Source organism: Oncorhynchus nerka, unplaced genomic scaffold, assembly GCF_034236695.1.
Source record: "Oncorhynchus nerka isolate Pitt River unplaced genomic scaffold, Oner_Uvic_2.0 unplaced_scaffold_419___fragment_1, whole genome shotgun sequence".
NCBI classification, from domain to species: Eukaryota; Metazoa; Chordata; class Actinopteri; order Salmoniformes; family Salmonidae; genus Oncorhynchus; species Oncorhynchus nerka.
The window spans coordinates 72,501-85,000 of record NW_027040424.1 but is presented as its reverse complement, the minus strand read 5'-3'; the positions used below and the strand labels follow the sequence as shown (position 1 = coordinate 85,000).

Sequence of the window (12,500 nt, the reverse complement as noted above, 5' to 3'; positions counted from 1 at the left end):
GGAGGGAAGGAGGGATGAGAGGAAGAGGAGGAGGGGGTGAGGTGGGGGAAGAAAGGGTTCCCTTTGTGGAGAGGATGAAGGTGAGAGAGAGAACGAGTGAAGAGCTGTTGCATGGTGTAGTGGAGGAGGGGGAGGGGGAGCGGACAGGAGGAGGGCGGGAGGAAGGGGGAGGAGTCCTTATGACAAGAGGAGGGGGAGGAGGGCGGGGTGGGTGTGGTGGTGAGGCTGGCAGAGAGGGGGGAAGGCGTGAGGAGGGAGAAGAGGGTTTTTAGTTCGGTTGATAGGGTGGTTGTTGAGGGGTTGAAGATGGTTTCGGCGGTTGTCGGGGCGACGGGTAATCAACGGCAACGCTTCAGATTGTTCCTGGTGGGGGGGTGGAGCTCTGTTCGAGTGGGGAGGTGAACCTCCACCCCGTTCTCTCTCCCTCCTCTCTCTCAGGGCTGCCCACACTGCTCCTCCGCCTCCTCCCTCGTTCCCTCCCTCTCTGGGTGACAGGGTGAAAGGATGAATGGAGGGAGGTAGAGGTTCGTTTTGGGTGTATAGACGGAGGACCCTATCGATGACTCGAGCTACAGCGTTTCCCAGTTCCTGTTTCAAAGCTTGGGCAAACTTCTGCTCCCCTCCAAAACGCTCCCATTCCCCCCTCACCACCCCACACCCCATCCACACTGCCGCCCTCTCCAGAACCCCCTCCAAAAACACCCCCCCTCCTCCATTCGCGTTCCTCTGTTCTTCACTCCTTTTCTCATGGTCCCTCGCTTTTCGGTCTCGTTTAGCGATGCCTTGGAAATGGGGAGAAGAGGGGATGAAGGGGAAAGAGAGATCGTCTATTTCTCCCACCTCCTCTTCCACCTCCTCTTCAGTGATCCCTTCTGCCGTCTCCTCCTCCTCCTCTTTGTCCGTCTCTCCATCATCATCCTCCTCCTGCTCTCCTCCAGTCCACCTCTTCTTCTCCTCTTGAGCGGGTCTCTCTCCGAATGCTTTCCATACTTTCTCCTGCAAGGCCTTCAGTCTTCCTCTCGCCTCTTCCAACTGTTCCTTCAGCTCCTCTCTCTCCCTTCTCCTCCCCTCCCTCCCTTTCTCCCTGTTCCCCCTCTCTGCACTCCTCCTCCCTTTCTCCTCCTCCTCTTCTTCTTCCTCTAAGCCTATCTCTCCATCTCCTTTAACTAGACTCTCCAGTCTCAATCGCTTCACTCTCATCATGTCATAACTCCAGTCAGCCACTAGGGCGTCACCACTCAGCCTCTTCCCCCCCACCCCTACCAACCGTCCACCCATCCCCTCCTCCTCCTCCCTGTTATATCTGTCTAGGTGTAATTCCCCCCCGGACCTCATAGGGGCTCCACCAGGCTGCAGCAGGTGGTGGATGAGGGGGTAGGAGGGGTTGGCTCCAGCGTAGGGTGCACCGTGCCCCCCTCCAGAGGGTGTGAGGTGTCTGGGGAGGTCAAGGGCGGTGGAGGGGTCAGGGTAAAGGTCAAAGGGAGAAATCAGGGAGGACTGACAACCAAACAGATCAGAAGGGGAATCCATGGAACCTTCTATTCTCCTCGTCGATGACTGTTTCTGGAAAGAGAGAAAATATTAAACTGGTTTGAAATCAAGCTTGTGTTTAAAAGTGATAGGAACAGCATTGTGACCGTACCGTACACCTCACGTCAGGCACCTGGAACACTCAGGTGTGACGAACTGAATGTTTCAGAGAAAATGTCCACGAAACACTCACTTCAGTGGAGTATGGCAGTTAAATTCTGTTTATTCAGATGTTTTACCCCAACAGTGCCCCCCCCCACACACACACACACACACCCCCCACACCCCACCACACACACACACACACACACCCACACACACACACACACCCCACACACACCCACACGACAGAGAGAGATGACAACAGTGGAGGTAGAGAGGTAGCAGCGTGAAAGCAGTAGTCCTACTTGACAGTGATAACAACACACACATTTCACTGTACTTCTATCACATATAGACAAACATGCCAGACAGACAGACAAACATGCCAGACAGACAGACAGACAGACAGACAGAGACAGACAAACATGCCAGACAGACAGACAAGCAGGCAGACAGACAGACAAAAGTGACATTTTAAATAGGATTTTAATCTAGCTATAATCCATAAATTCATTCAACTAAATGTGTGGCAGTTTAACCCTACAGCGAACAGCTCACATCAGTCACCATGGTAGGGGGTTATTATAATTCCGTTGCAACATTAACTATATAATCCAACAGTTTAAAAATAGGTAAATATCAATTATTCAAATTCGATCTCTTTTCACAGTTGTGCTCGTTTGGGTGTCACTGACTAGGCTAATACCTATTGGGTCTGTAAAATGGGGTCGTCATTGTAAATAAGAATTTGTTCTTAACTGACTTGCCTAGTTAAATAAAAAGGTTAAATAAAAAAAACATTTAATAAAAGTCTGTACATTGCAATATTAATGTCCAATAGGTACAAATAGATTTCCCACAATCAAAGTCCAGCAATATGAGCTACAATGCTAATATGAGCTACAATGCTAACATGAGCTACAATGCTAACATGAGCTACAATGCTAACATGAGCAACAATGCTAACATGAGCAACAATGCTAACATGAGCTACAATGCTAACATGAGCTACAATGCTAATATGAGCTACAATGCTAATATGAGCTACAATGCTAATATGAGCTACAATGCTAATATGAGCTACAATGCTAATATGAGCTACAATGCTAATATGAGCTACAATGCTAATATGAGCTACAATGCTAATATCTGTGCAAAACTCTTCAAAGTTGTGATCTTTGGGTGTCACTGAATAGGCTGATACTCCATTTCATGGAACCAAGATCCATGGCTAAAGCTGTACAGTGCATACAGTATGCCCCCCAAATGCAATTCCTTGTCTAGTTAAATAAAAAGATTAAATAAAAAATAATATACAATTATTAAGTCTAAAACATTAACTGATTTGTCCTTTTCTGTCAAGTTAAAATGTGTTTTGTTTAATTCATTTAGCAACATTCCAAACGTGTTATCTAGTCCAAATATGGCATGATTCCACTTGTTTGGTTTCCGTTTGCATCAGTTTCAGTGTCGTTCGTTTATTTAGGAGGCGAACCGAATACGCCACTATTGTGGCTATCTTCACATAGACCTGTGGCAGTGCTGGCCGCTGCGGAGAACGACGGTATCTCCAGGTTACCCGGTTTCCCCGTGTGGATGCGTGCATCGAAAACTTGGTGTCGGCTAGCTGCTACAAGTTACACGTTGGTGAACGGATACCTTTGCTAGCTATTCATCTGATTGATAAAGTTGCTAAAAAAAAATGCCATTAACTAGCCAGCTATCTTGAGGAGGCAGGTAGTCTAGGTGGTTAGGGGGGTAGTAGCCTAGTGGTTAGGGGGGGTAGTAGCCTAGTGGTTAGGGGGGGTAGTAGCCTAGTGGGCAGCAGGTAGCCTAGTGGTTAGAGTGTAGGGGGGGGCAGGTAGCCTAGTGGTTAGAGTGTAGGGGGGCAGGTAGCCTAGTGGTTAGAGTGTAGAGGAGGGGGCAGGTAGCCTAGTGGTTAGAGTGTAGGGGGAGGCAGGTAGCCTAGTGGTTAGAGGGGAGGCAGGTAGCCTAGTGGTTAGAGGGGGGCCGGTAGCCTAGTGGTTAGAGGGGAGGCAGGTAGCCTAGTGGTTAGAGGGGAGGGGGTAGTAGCCTAGTGGGCAGCAGGTAGCCTAGTGGTTAGAGTGGAGGGGAGGGGGCAGGTAGCCTAGTGGTTGGGGGGGGTAGTAGCCTAGTGGGCAGCAGGTAGCCTAGTGGTTAGAGTGGAGGGAGGGGGCAGGTAGCCTAGTGGTTAGAGTGGAGGGGGCAGGTAGCCTAGTGGTTAGAGTGTAGGGGGGCAGGTAGCCTAGTGGTTAGAGTGTAGGGGGGGCAGGTAGCCTAGTGGTTAGAGTGTAGGGGGGCAGGTAGCCTAGTGGTTAGAGGGGGGGCAGGTAGCCTAGTGGTTAGAGGGGGGCAGGTAGCCTAGTGGTTAGAGGGGGGCAGGTAGCCTAGGTGGTTAGAGGGTGGGGGGTAGTAGCCTAGTGGTTAGGGGGGGTAGTAGCCTAGTGGTTAGAGTGTAGGGGGCAGGTAGCCTAGTGGTTAGAGTGTAGGGGGGCAGGTAGCCTAGTGGTTAGAGTGTAGGGGGGCAGGTAGCCTAGTGGTTAGAGGGGGGCAGGTAGCCTAGTGGTTAGGGTGTAGGGGCAGGTAGCCTAGTGGTTAGAGTGTAGGGGGGCAGGTAGCCTAGTGGTTAGAGTGTAGGGGGGGCAGGTAGCCTAGTGGTTAGAGTGTAGGGGGGCAGGTAGCCTAGTGGTTAGAGGGGGGGCAGGTAGCCTAGTGGTTAGAGGGGGGCAGGTAGCCTAGTGGTTAGAGGGGGCAGGTAGCCTAGTGGTTAGAGGGGGCAGGTAGCCTAGTGGTTAGAGGGGGCAGGTAGCCTAGTGGTTAGAGGGGGGCAGGTAGCCTAGTGGTTAGAGGGGGCAGGTAGCCTAGTGGTTAGAGTGTAGGGGGGGCAGGTAGCCTAGTGGTTAGAGGGGGCAGGTAGCCTAGTGGTTAGAGGGGGCAGGTAGCCTAGTGGTTAGAGGGGGGGCAGGTAGCCTAGTGGTTAGAGGGGGGTAGTAGCCTAGTGGTTAGAGGGGGGGGGGGTAGTAGCCTAGTGGTTGGGGGGGGTAGTAGCCTAGTGGTTAGGGGGGGGTAGTAGCCTAGTGGTTAGGGGGGGGTAGTAGCCTAGTGGTTAGGGGGTAGTAGCCTAGTGGTTAGAGGGGGATGGTAGCCTAGTGGTTAGGGGGGGGTAGTAGCCTAGTGGTTAGAGGGGGGGCAGATAGCCTAGTGGTTAGAGGGGGGGCAGATAGGAGTCGCTGGTGCGCGATGAGACAAGGATATCCCTACCGGCCTCCCTAACCCGGACGACGTTAGGCCAATTGTGCGTTGCACCAAGGACCTCCCGGTCGTGGCTGGCTGCGACAGAGCCCGGGCACGAACCCAGTCTCTGGTCGGAAATACATGAATAAAAATGAATTTACCCTGGACATGAGAATTAAATTTACCTTAGACCTTTTGAATCACAAGCTCTTATACCACAAAAGTTAGAATTTTGTTTTTATAATTAACAATAAAACATTTTAAAAAGTTGTTTATACAAAAAAACTTGACTGTCGCCTTTGAAAGCAGTGATAGTTGCATCCTTCCTCAAAACAGTCTGTGGATACAGGGTGGTAGGTTTGTTGATGTGTTGCTAGCTGACAACAGGGTGGTAGGTTTGTTGATGTGTTGCTAGCTGACAACAGGGTGGTAGGTTTGTTGATGTGTTGCTACCTGACAACAGGGTGGTAGGTTTGTTGATGTGTTGCTAGCTGACAACAGGGTGGTAGGTTTGTTGATGTGTTGCTAGCTGACAACAGGGTGGTAGGTTTGTTGATGTGTTGCTAGCTGACAACAGGGTGGTAGGTTTGTTGATGTGTTGCCACCTGACAACAGGGTGGTAGGTTTGTTGATGTGTTGCCACCTGACAACAGGGTGGTAGGTTTGTTGATGTGTTGCCACCTGACAACAGAGTGGTAGGTTTGTTGATGTGTTGCTAGCTGACAACAGGGTGGTAGGTTTGTTGATGTGTTGCTAGCTGACAACAGGGTGGTAGGTTTGTTGATGTGTTGCTACCTGACAACAGGGTGGTAGGTTTGTTGATGTGTTGCTAGCTGACAACAGGGTGGTAGGTTTGTTGATGTGTTGCTAGCTGACAACAGGGTGGTAGGTTTGTTGATGTGTTGCTAGCTGACAACAGGGTGGTAGGTTTGTTGATGTGTTGCGACCTGACAACAGGGTGGTAGGTTTGTTGATGTGTTGCTAGCTGACAACAGGGTGGTAGGTTTGTTGATGTGTTGCTAGCTGAAAACAGGGTGGTAGGTTTGTTGATGTGTTGCTAGCTGACAACAGAGTGGTAGGTTTGTTGATGTGTTGCTAGCTGACAACAGGGTGGTAGGTTTGTTGATGTGTTGCCACCTGACAACAGGGTGGTAGGTTTGTTGATGTGTTGCCACCTGACAACAGGGTGGTAGGTTTGTTGATGTGTTGCCACCTGACAACAGAGTGGTAGGTTTGTTGATGTGTTGCTAGCTGACAACAGGGTGGTAGGTTTGTTGATGTGTTGCTAGCTGACAACAGGGTGGTAGGTTTGTTGATGTGTTGCTACCTGACAACGGTGGTAGGTTTGTTGATGTGTTGCCACCTGACAACAGAGTGGTAGGTTTGTTGATGTGTTGCTAGCTGACAACAGGGTGGTAGGTTTGTTGATGTGTTGCTAGCTGACAACAGGGTGGTAGGTTTGTTGATGTGTTGCTACCTGACAACAGGGTGGTAGGTTTGTTGATGTGTTGCTACCTGACAACAGGGTGGTAGGTTTGTTGATGTGTTGCTAGCTGACAACAGGGTGGTAGGTTTGTTGATGTGTTGCTAGCTGACAACAGGGTGGTAGGTTTGTTGATGTGTTGCTAGCTGACAACAGAGTGGTAGGTTTGTTGATGTGTTGCTAGCTGACAACAGGGTGGTAGGTTTTGTTGATGTGTTGCTAGCTGACAACAGAGTGGTAGGTTTTGTTGATGTGTTGCTAGCTGACAAAAGGGTGGTAGGTTTGTTGATGTGTTGCTAGCTGACAACAGGGTGGTAGGTTTGTTGATGTGTTGCTACCTGACAACGGTGGTAGGTTTGTTGATGTGTTGCCACCTGACAACAGAGTGGTAGGTTTGTTGATGTGTTGCTAGCTGACAACAGGGTGGTAGGTTTGTTGATGTGTTGCTAGCTGACAACAGGGTGGTAGGTTTGTTGATGTGTTGCTACCTGACAACAGGGTGGTAGGTTTGTTGATGTGTTGCTAGCTGACAACAGGGTGGTAGGTTTGTTGATGTGTTGCTAGCTGACAACAGGGTGGTAGGTTTGTTGATGTGTTGCTAGCTGACAACAGAGTGGTAGGTTTTGTTGATGTGTTGCTAGCTGACAACAGGGTGGTAGGTTTGTTGACGTGTTGCTAGCTGACAACAGAGTGGTAGGTTTGTTGATGTGTTGCTAGCTGACAACAGGGTGGTAGGTTTTGTTGATGTGTTGCTAGCTGACAACAGAGTGGTAGGTTTTGTTGATGTGTTGCTAGCTGACAAAAGGGTGGTAGGTTTGTTGATCTAGAGTTCCCACAGCCCAGCAGACTCACCTGGGGACAGAGGGATGGACACATGTTAGTTTTTACTAAAAGTCTCAGAGACTTGTCCAGGGAGGAGAGAGCATGAGGATCAAACACAATCCAACAACTGTCCCTGGATAATATCCTATGTCATCACACGGGCAGACTGCCACAGTGAATTATTTTTTAAATTTAACTAGACAAGTCAGTTAAAAACAAATTGTTATATACAATGACAGCCTAGGAACAGTGGGTTTAACTGCCTTGTTCAGTGGGCAGAACAACAGATTGTTTACCTTGTCATGCTCTGGCATTCGATCTAGCAACCTTGCGGTTACTGGCCCAACGCTCTAACCTCTAGGCTACCTGCCGCCACAGTGAAGGAGGTTTACTAGGAGTACAACTTATTGAACAGTGCTCTGGAGAGATCGCAGGTAGTGGCTGTGTGTCCTTGGACCAGTCTGTATCTAGCACCTGAAGTGTGACGGATAGAGGTATCGAGTCTCCTAGAAAGAGAGAGACCCCTGCCCTCCCATTAGCACAGGGTCCCATTGCCTATTATCAAAAATAAAATAAAATGTTATTTGTCATGCGTCAAATACATAAACGTCACAGTGAAATGGTTACTTACAAGCCCTTTCCCAACTATGCCAAGATAAAAGGTACTTGGGCCATACGCACCACCTTCTGGTCGGATACCATGCAGGTGCCACACCAGGCGGTGATGCAGCCAGTCAAGATGCTCTCAATGGTGCAGCTGTATAACATTTTGAGGATCTGAGGGGCCGATGCCAAATCTTTTTAGCCTCCTGAAGGGGGAAAGAGGCGTTGTCGTGCCCTCTTCACCACTGCGTTGGTGTGTTTGGACCATGATAGGTCCTTGGTGATGTGGACACCGAGGAACTTGTTATGGTGCAATGTAAAAGAAAACAATAATATCATGACTTACTGACACGGGAGTGCTCCATGTTCCTGCTGGAAGCAAGCCTCAACCTAGATGCAGCCATACATCTCCATCAGGCTCCAAGAAATCATTAAATCTATAGCTTGCTAAGCTGTTATTTTTATTATGGCACCACGTCTCATCTCACTAACAATTGCTATGGCGGACAGCAAATTCCACTATTGTGGCTAATCCTTATTGTGGCTAGCTTCATATAAGGGACTTCTTCCATCATGGCAGCATCTTCCTTATTTGACTGTGGTTAGCTGCTAGGTTAGCTGCTAGGTTAGATGCTAGGTTAGCTGCTAGGTCAGCTGCTAGGTTAGCTGCTAGTTTAGCTGCTAGTTTAACTGCTAGGTCAGCTGCTAGGTCAGCTGCTAGGTTAGCTGCTAGGTTAGCTGCTAGGTTAGCTGCTAGTTTAGATGCCTGTGATTGTTGAGACCTAATTTTGCAGCCCAACTGCTTCAAAGATGGATGTATAGCATTAGCCTAGCTAGCTAGCCTAATTTACATCCCTCTTAAATTAGGTATCCACGATGGCTTAATTCAGAAAGTAGGCTACACCTCCGAGTTACATCTGAAAGAGGGTTGGCAACAACACCTCCTCCACACTGACTCTTAACACAGGTGCACCCCAGGGGTGTGTCCTCAGTCCTCTGCTGTACTCCCTTAGGGGCCCCCCAGTGGTGTCCTCAGTCCTCTGCTCTACTTCCTGTTCACCAACGACTGTGGGGTTTTGCACGACGCCAACTTCATTATCTAGTCTCCATGACGACACCACGGCTGTAGGCCCGATAACCAACAACGACGAGTCAGCCAATAGGGAGGAGGTATGTGAACTGGCATTGTGGTGTCATGACAACAACCTCTCCCTCAACGTCAACAAAACAAAGGAGTTGATTGTTGACTTCAGGAAGCAGAGGGGGGGACATGCTCCAATCCACATCTACGGGAGTAGAGAGAATCACGAGTTTTAAGTTTCTCAGTGTCCACATCACAGAGGACTTGTCATGGATCGACAACACCACCATTCTTGTCAAGAGGTTGCAACAGCGTCTCTACTTCCTAAGGGGTCTGAAGAAATTTGCCATTCCACCCCGTGTACTTATTTTCCACCATAATTTGCAAATAAATTTTTAAAAAATCCTACAATGTGATTTTCTGGATTTTTTTTCTCATTTTGTCTGTCAGAGTTGAAGTGTACCTATGATGAAAATTACAGGGCTCTCTCATCTTTTTAAGTGGGAGAACTTGCACAATCGGTGGCTGACTAAATACTTTTTTGCCCCACTGTATATACTTATATATATATACGTATTACTCCCCCCCGCCAATACACATGTAAATGTTGGACTATAAATTGTGCCTTCCTGTATTATACTTTGGCTAAAATATTTATTATATTCTACTGAGCCTTTAACTTTATGTTCGTATTCTTCTCTTTTATTTAGTATTGTTGTTGCATTGTCGAGAAGGAACCTGCAAGTAAGCATATCATTGGACCACGAATACCATGCGTATCCTGTAAATACGACTAGCAAAACTTGACTAGCTAATGTGATCTAGCTAACATGAGCTAGCCAACACGCATTGCTTCTGACACATGCCACGATCCTGCTTGCTTTACATCTGACAGATATTTACCTACCGTAGCTAGCTAGATAGTCATATTTTATGATACTTGAAGTTTAGTTCATTATCTAGCTAGCTAGCTATCTAAGTGTAAAATGTAGATTCTGACTGTAAAACGCAGCTAGCTAGCTACTTAAGTGTAAAATGTAGAGTGACTGTAAAACGCAGCTAGCTAGCTACCTACCTAAGTGTAAAATGTAGAGTGACTGTAAAACGCAGATAGCTAGCTACCGGCGCAGGTCCTAATCCAGGCACTTGTCATCTCCCGTCTGGATTACTGCAACTCGCTGTTGGCTGGGCTCCCTGCCTGTGCCATTAAACCCCTACAACTCATCCAGAACGCCGCAGCCCGTCTGGTGTTCAACCTTCCCAAGTTCTCTCACGTCACCCCGCTCCTCCGCTCCCTCCACTGGCTTCCAGTTGAAGCTCGCATCCGCTACAAGACCATGGTGCTTGCCTACGGAGCTGTGAGGGGAACGGCACCTCAGTACCTCCAGGCTCTGATCAGGCCCTACACCCAAACAAGGGCACTGCGTTCATCCACCTCTGGCCTGCTCGCCTCCCTACCACTGAGGAAGTACAGTTCCCGCTCAGCCCAGTCAAAACTGTTCGCTGCTCTGGCCCCCCAATGGTGGAACAAACTCCCTCACGACGCCAGGACAGCGGAGTCAATCACCACCTTCCGGAGACACCTGAAACCCCACCTCTTTAAGGAATACCTAGGATAGGATAAAGTAATCCCTCTCACCCCCCCTCCCCCTGAAAAGATTTAGATGCACTACTGTTCCACTGGAGGTCATAAGGTGAATGCACCAATTTGTAAGTCGCTCTGGATAAGAGCGTCTGCTAAATGACTTAAATGTAATGTAATGTAAATGTCTAAGTGTAAAATGTAGTGACTGTAAAATGCAGCTAGCGAGCTACCTAAGTGTAAAATGTAGAGTGACTGTAAAACGCAGCTAGCTAGCTACCTACCTAAGTGTAAAATGTAGAGTGACTGTAAAACGCAGCTAGCTAGCTACCTAAGTGTAAAATGTAGAGTGACTGTAAAACGCAGCTAGCTAGCTACCTAAGTGTAAAAATGTAGAGTGACTGTAAAACGCAGCTAGCTAGTTACTTAAGTGTAAAATGTAGAGTCTGACTGTAAAATGCAACTAGCTAGCCAGCCAACTCAACTAGCTTGGCTATAACTGAAAGTCATCTTGTAACATTAGCTTACCGTGCTTTTCTGTCCAACTGGACATTCCTCTCACCAATCCCGGCCGACTCCTTCTCGCCTACTCCCGTCTCTCGGTCTTCTTCTAGGTTCAAAACCATATGGCTGTAGCCCGGTGTCTTATTGTCAAAAGAAACGCACTCCTAACACTGCTACCTGGTGTAGCTAGTCAGTCAATGGCTCAGTGTTCCAAAGTTGTTCACCTGGATTCCACGTCAAACAAGGACAATGTTCCATTTGTGTGTTTTCACGGTGCGTGTTTCGCCACAGCAGCATAAAATAGATTTTATCTCCAATTTCTAATGTCGGGAAAAAATAGTGACACTGATACATGTATGCTCTACACATGATTGTTTTTTTGGGGGGTGGGAGGTGCTAATGTTAAACATGATCTTTAAATGTTGAACACCGTTATGTCATACTGAACGCAGCCCAGGCAAGTGCAACGGCACTGTGGCATTGATCAACCAATGGTGTGTTAGATACCAGCCACATATGTTTGGTTGACGCCCCCCTCATTATCATATTGGCGGAAGAAATACAGAAACAAATCATATCAATTAAAATAACTAAAATAAACTGCTATTAATTATTCATCTGTGTGCATTCATTCATCTGTTTATATGAGCATTTATTTATGTATTTATCGATTTGTGTGCTTTCATTCATTTCTAATTATGCCAGGTTTAGTCCTCCGTAATGAGCAGCTGCCACCCATTAATTATCGGTGCGCGTACAGTATGTCGCAGTTGATAATAGGCTAGGCTACATAAACATGGACGGACACGCGCACACACAGGTCAGTGCACTCACAGCAAAGGACATACGGAGTAGTCAAAGTGTAGACAAACCAAAAGTAGAATTGACATAAGACAATAACTCACTGAATTGGATAACACCCCGCACGGAAACCGACTCTTCTCTCTCTCTCTGTGAGAATGTTAGAACCGGTTAGTTCTGAGGTGTTCCTCTTCCCGTTTTATCTGTCTGCAACCGCTCCTCTCGTGCCCTTCTGTTTGCTCTGGTCAGTGCATCCGCTCCGTAGGAAAGCAAAGCCCTGCGCGCGGTGTTTCCTGTTATTGCTGCTCCTCGTTGTCAATCCCCCTCTCTCTTTCTATCTCTGTCCCTCTCTCCATCTGTTCTTTCTATATCTCTCTGTCTATCTCTAGCTTCCGAACATACAGTATCTCCCTGTGACATCCTCACACGCTTTGAAAAGGTGCGCGAGGGCGGGCTCGCGAGCTGTTGTCCACTTCACGGCACGGTTGGCATTAACCCCCTGGTTCCCTATCTCCTTTTTCTCTCTGTCCATTATGTAGACTAAAGTATAGCTACGTGATAGAGGATGAACTAACGACTTGCCGAAACTGAAATTCACTGGGATTATTTATATATATATTGTGGCTGTAGGACTGAGGGTATATCCAGGGGGTAGTTAGTTACTGGGGCAACTAAACTTCATACTCACTCTCCACGTGGGCAGAAATCCCAGTAGTGGAATCCTGGCTCCTGTCCTA

The 12,500-nt window shown here is 47.9% G+C and overlaps 1 pseudogene; it reads right to left on the bottom strand.

Moving 5' to 3' along the window:
• Positions 1-12,377, bottom strand: part of LOC135571001 (prospero homeobox protein 1-like) — a 17,667-nt pseudogene extending 5,290 nt beyond the window's left edge.
• Positions 12,378-12,500: the final 123 nt, after the last annotated feature.